Here is a 7500-nt window from a genome sequence, read left to right as displayed (position 1 = left end):
TTATTCTTTTTTGTTGTTACTTTCTTTAGACTACATATATATATATCGAATTTTAAAGTACCCCCTCCTCCTACCCCACATATTCCCCTTCCCCACCATGTATTCCTATGCCCTAAGCCACACCAGAAATTAACTTCCAAGACCCTCCCCCACAAGTTCCTTAAACAACAAAACTAAAACATTACCGACATACTAAACGCCCCCTCCCACCTTCCCCCTTGTTCCCTTCATCTCTTTCTTCCGCCCTCTTCGCACCCCCGACCTCATTCACTCTTTCACTCTTTAATCCCACAATAACAAACATTTCTGTAAAAGTCTGAGGAAGCTACAAACGGCCCAAAAAAACGGCCGGGTAGCTGAAACAATAATGTAACTTAACATAAAGATACGGTAATAAAAAATAAAACGCATATGTGCTCTACAACAGTATTGAGTACTTTCTTCAGTTTTTATTAATTACCATTTCTACTATATATATATATATATATAAATATATATATATATTTATATATATATATATATATATATATATATATATATAGCAGAAGGTAGTCAGGAGCTAAAACACATGAATTAAAACAAGGTTATAAAGAGTGCTCAATAAAGACAGCAAAGTTAAATAATTTTATTTATATAGGCAAATATTACATAGTTGATACACTTGACATGCAAATGTTTTGGAAGACTGATTTATTGAAACATCAAAAGTCCTAGTCAGGCAAAAGAAATAAAGTCTCTCTGCATTTCCTTATAGCTGGTTCTTTAATGAAAAAAAAAAGAGAAACATGCTGTTCTTTTATTTAAAAATAAAATATGAAATCGTAAACTTGAAGTGGGAGGGGTGACAATAAAGTGACATTTTAGACTCAGAAAGAAGGAAAAAAGAAAAAAACCAATCGTTTAAAAGATTAGCATGTTCAGTGTCGCAACTATGTAATATTTGTCGCTGGAAATAAAAACATTATATATATATATATATATATATATATATATATATATATATATATATATATATATATATATACGTCATAATAACGCTGACGCATCGGTTCCCATCAGATCACCGAAGTTAAGCAACGTTTATCTCGGCATTGTTACCAGTTGCTACTCGTATTCAACAATGTCGACTCATAGGGGGCGTGGTTCGATATTGTGCAAATCTTGCTACAAAAATTTTACGCGCAGGCACCCTTACAGTGAGTATCCATTGTCTGTCAAGACTGAAGGAAGCCTTTATATACATATGTGTATGTGTGTGTGTGTGTGTGTGTGTGTGTGTGTGTGTGTATACCTATATGCATACCTGTATACCTTTCTTTTATGGGTAAATATATGGAAACATCATCGGTTATTGTTATGCATTTAAATGCGTGTTCTTCTAGTAGATAAATGTGGTTCATAAAAGAGAAACTTACTCTAAAATACGCACTTCTCTAGTTTAGTTTGCATTTGTAATTCTCCTCATTTATGGCATGCTTCATAATCAAGTCGGAGGCTATTTTTATTTTCAAACAACCCAGTTTTATATTTGGGACAATTTTAACGTGTTCTTTTGTATACCAGCTGCATTTTTTATGATTTCTTGATAAAGACCAATGAAAACAGAATTGTTTTTGTTCAATAATTTCTGACAAAAGTGCTTTCGATAAGCATAAAACGTCAAAAATGAAGAATGTATATATATATATATATATATATATATATATATATATATATATAAATCAATAAATAAAGAAAATGGAATATGAAAATATATACTAATGTACATATACATACATACATACATAAGTATATATATATATATATATATATATATATATATATATATATATATATGTATGTATGTATATGTACATTAGTATATATTTTCATATTCCATTTTCTTTATTGATTGATTTATATATATATATATATATATATATATATATATATATATTTCTCATTTATTCAACCCTAAAGTATCCTTTTTTAAATTATAATTTTGAATTTTCTTTTTAATTTAATTGCTAATAAGCAGAATTCTTAATTACCCATATCTATTTTGCTACTAACATTTTCTTCCGATGACATAGTCCATTCGCTGCAAATCCATGCAATCAGAAAAAAATTATTCGTATTCTTTTGTCAATAATCTTTTTTTTTGTAATTACACATAATTGAATTTGGAATTATATATATATATATATATATATATATATATATATATCCGTAGAAATATATTTTCTTATAATATATACTAATCCTTATTTAAGAAGCTCAATGTAATTACAGAGCAATATAGAGAATAAATAAGAAAAAGTTATATTGCAAAATTCATGATGTTGACCATCTTATAATTAATTCTTTTAATTCAGTTTACTTATACAATTCTTGACAGTATCTGTTTTGTAGCGCAAAATCAATCACTTACTAATTATATCAATCAGTGAATGTATTATGCCCTTAACTCATATATATATATATGTATATATATATATATATATATATATATATATACCTTATCAAAATGACTGTACGATTTTAAAATAATTATATTAATCAATGAATCTATTATACCCTTAACTCATATATATATATATATATATATATATATATATATATATATATATATATATACCTTATGAAAATGACTGTACGATTTTAAAATGTTTGTAGAATCCATATACACTAACTTAGTAAATATACCTATATGAGTAAAAGCCTTTTATGCGTTTGTATGCGCCCTCATATAAAACTCGAATATACGTTGTAATTTCCGACACCCATCTGAACAGCAGCCAAATATCGTAACAGTAAAAAGCGCCGACTATTATCTGAGCGGTTGAGTTCAATCCTGCCTTGAGGCAGTCGCTAGTTTTCCGCACTGATGAACTGTGATACAGTGAAACAAGATTATATATATATATATATATATATATATATATATATATATATATATATATATATATATATATATATATCAGAGAAATTTCCGGTTTCCAAAAATCCGTTTGCTTAATTATTTCATGAATACCATGTCTAAAGTCCGATATTAAAAGCCTCTACTGCTATTCAAAACATACACAAGGTCAACAATATTATTTATCTTAATTTATTTTAACGTATTTTCCTTAGAAATAAATGTAATTTAACCCCGTTGAGTTAAAAAGTGATTTAAATATACAATATATAACTATAATCATAATTATAACCATATTTACTGCTTTTAGTGGTGCTCCTGTGGATTCTGACGATTAACTATTTTTCAGGCCTTAATTAAAAAATATTTTCTTTTCAAGAAGTGAAAGTAGTAACTTGGTGTTAGTATTGCTTTTAGGAAGGCCTCCTTAATTTTAACAAGTGCTTGCAGTAGTGCTCTGGAGTTTTCCTGGGTTTTATTTTCTTCTCTCATCACATAAAAACTATTCATTCAAGACAATAAGAAACAAAATAATCTCCAAATCACATTTTTTTTTATTTTGAACATTTTCATATTAACATTAAAGCGCTCACCGGTGTATAAATAGAATTTAAAAGATAACGCGGGTTGTTAAATGCAAAAGCACCTATTAAAGATCGCTCATATTGGTTCTATAAGTAAAGGGTTTGTCGATAAAATTACCTCAGTTGTATCACACTGTTTCTATGCTGTGCAGCCTCGTGTGGTGGTCGGCACTAAAACTGCTTCCCCAGCTTTTAAGAAAGATACACTTCCCACACTACAAAAAATTTACGTGTATATCAATTTAAATGTCACTGTAATGCTGACTATGTAGGTCGTTTGTTTCCACGGCTGGGAGTCAGATTGGCACAGCATGTCCTTGTGTGTTTTCGAAAATCCAGAGGGTCTAGAATAAACACATTGTTGAACATATCCGGGCGTTCACAGAACACGTCCGGGCATCTACGGAGCACATCCGGGTGATCACCCGTTCATGAGTCATCAATTGGTGCGCACTTGTATGACAATAAAGCATGTGGTGAAGCGTATTCGGGTGGCTGTTTTCGCATTGTACAGAAGGCCCGTTCCAAACAACATCTCAATATTTTGGTGGCCGTAACTGTACTAATGCGCAAACCATCGCGCTGTAGGCAAAAGGAGCTGTCACATAAATTAGACCCGTTTAAAGAGCTCTGATTTACCAGAAGGGGGGAAAATGCCTACATTGCGTCATTATTTCTTGTTTCTGCACTTATTTTCAGGCAAGTTAATGTTTTTCTCTTTTTTTTTTTTAAATTTTGTCTCAGGTTCTGAAATATGGACGAATATCACGGTTTATTCATTCATTTAATTCACCCCTTGTGGTTTTATCTTTTTTTTTCACCCCTTCCTTTATCTCCATTTTTCAATTGTGTAAATTGTTTTATTTTAATCGCTGCCGACGTCATCTCTTGAGAAGGGTCGGACGAAAGGTACCTCGAGGTTTTTTAAAAATTTTTTATTTTAGTCGAATAATATTTTGACTATTTTTAGTGTCTATTTTTTCTCCCTGCATCGATCTTCCACAAAATTCTAATGACTCCATTTATCCTTTTTTAAACCGTTAATAAAATTTTGTACCACTAAAAGCCTTTTTATATATTAAGAGGTATATTTGGTAAAAAAACAAAAGCAGTGAAAATTAGTGCCCAATACGTTAGTAGAGCCAAATATACTTTTATTATTTAAACATCTAGTGTATTAACTTAATTCCTTAGAAGTTGTTTCAAGAGAATAGATAAAAAGTATTCGTCCACATCATCAGATGATTCAAGTTAAAATAAAACATTAACTTGAATCATCTGATGATATGAACGATTAATCTTTATCACGCCTATTGAAACAACTTGTAAGGAATTAAGTTAATCCACTCGAGGTTGAAATAAAAAAAAACGTGTATATATATATAAAATATTTACTTATCTTTATATATATATATATATATATATATATATATATATATATATATATAAGTAAGTAAATATTATTTGGATCTATAAAGAAGTCTCATCGATAAAGATTTTAAACCTTGTCAGATTCGAACCAACATCACTGGGTCTTGCACACTAACTTTGTTCAACAGTTTAGCAATCGAACCAACTTTGTGAATGAGATAAATAAATATCGCTTCTTATGTTTTCAACTTCTTACTACATTTATAGTGCTCAAGCGACTCTTCTATGCATTTATCGGTTGAACTGTGCTATTTTTCGCTGAAAACGGCCACAAGGTTATCTGCAACGGTAACAGCTTGAAGAGATGATTAATCATCGAATTGTTTGATGATATTATAAGTTTTACACACACACACATACATACATACACACACACACGCACACACACACACACACACACGCACGCACGCACACACACATACATACATACATATATGATGATTGCAACATCTGGTCAGACGAGTGCCACTCCCTCAGTCACTGAAAAGTCTATGAGCCCGAAGATAACCTTTTTTTTCTTTTAGTCCTGCCAGCAGCGAATTCACACGCTCAAGCAGACATGACATTGAAGACGGTCCTTGGCATACATACATACATATATATATATATATATATATATATATATATATATATGTATATATATATACATACATGCACACATACATACATACACAATACATATGTATACACACATACATGCACATATATACCCATAAACATACACACATGCACTCATCCATACATACATCCATACATACACAATACATATAACACACACATACAAATATATACAAACATATACATACACACATGCACACACATATACATACATATGCATACACATATATACAAACATATAAAAATACATGACATACATACATACATACATATATAAATGTGTGTGTGCGCGTGTGAGTGTGTCTTGTTTCACGGTAAAGTGTTTCGAATTATGTTGTTTTTCATATTTTATTTTTACACAGTGATCACCACTTATCAAGGCCCGGAAGCCACTCAGGGATAAGGGTTATTGCAAGTACATTACGTTAGTGTTGAGATTTGATGAAGTGTTTAATTAAGGGGGCGGTTCATTAGGAACCTAGTAGGTTAATTTCCTTTGTGCGTTTGGTAATGTTTCTTGTATATTTCACAGACGTTTTCATTCTATTTCAGTTTAAATGTGATTTATCAGCAGGGTGGTTTCCGCACTTGAGTAAGTTAAAGTGTTTTTTTTTAATCAACTCCATGTAAGACACGGTGTCAATCGCGTCAATCTACCATCTGATTCCAATTTCATCTCGCCATGACGAATACGAAATGGAGTTCTCTCGATTTTTAGTGACAGCAAGTCTTCTCCTATTTCCAAGTTATTATTATAATTACTATTATATTGTTGTTGCTGTTGTTGTTGTTGTTGTTGTTGCTGTTGTTGTTGTTTCTGTTGTTATTTTAATACTGTTATTATTGATTATTTTTAATTTATTATTATTTACGATTTATTTCAATATTATTATATATTTATCATAATTTTTTAATATTTATTATTATTATTATTATTATTATTATTATTATTATTATCATGTATTATTATCATTAGTATTATTATTATTATTATTATTATTATTATTATTATTTTATCGATAGTTTTGGCAATTTACCGAGAAAATAATATATTTAATGTCTATTTATCTTCTATATCAAGTCAACATTATTTCTTAAATGCTTTTTTTTTTGACGACGTAATGAGCACGCTAAAAATAACAGATTGCGTGGAAAGAATGATTAGTAAAAATACACATAAAAAACCAGAACACAGAACAAATATTTATTATCATCAAAAATGGCGGAGATCTGATATACACTACGTTTTTTGTTTTATTGACTCCGCCGCGCACCCACCATATCGCCATTTTGAATGCAACAACCACATCACTATTCTGGCATATTTCACTCCCAGGCATTACCTTAACTTGTAGCACAATCTTTCTCGTATGTTGCAAGAAAAAATGGCTCCTTTATCAAAATGGCTCAATTTTACTCATTATCCATTAAATAACAGATTTTTCGATATTTTTTACTCTCTCTATTCCGTAAACGTATGAAAAAAAAAACCCCATCATGTTAACATTTGTGCGTAAAAATGAAAAACGTTAGATTTTTTTAAGAAAACAGCTACACATATATAAACACACACACATCCACATACGCACACATACAAACACACACACACATATACACATATATATATACGCATATATATGTCTGTGTATCTGTGTGCTTATATATACATATTCTCTTCAAAACGTCAGTGATTTTCTTTTCTTTCTAACCTTTGTTTTTATTCTTCTACAGCTCAGCAATATACTATACAAATACACACACTCAAATATATACGTACATATATATATAGGCTATTAATTTATACATATATATATATGTATATATATATGCGTGTGTGTATATACATGTGCATAAATGTACACGTATATATATATATATATAGTCATAGACTATATATATATACATACATATATATATGTGTGCATATATATACATATATATACGTATATATATATTTGTATATATATA

This window comes from Euprymna scolopes, chromosome 25, assembly GCF_053919585.1.
Source record: "Euprymna scolopes isolate OS-2025 chromosome 25, ASM5391958v1, whole genome shotgun sequence".
NCBI lineage: Eukaryota > Metazoa > Mollusca > Cephalopoda > Sepiida > Sepiolidae > Euprymna > Euprymna scolopes.
The sequence above is the reverse complement of the archived record's forward strand: the minus strand, read 5'-3'. Positions refer to the sequence as shown.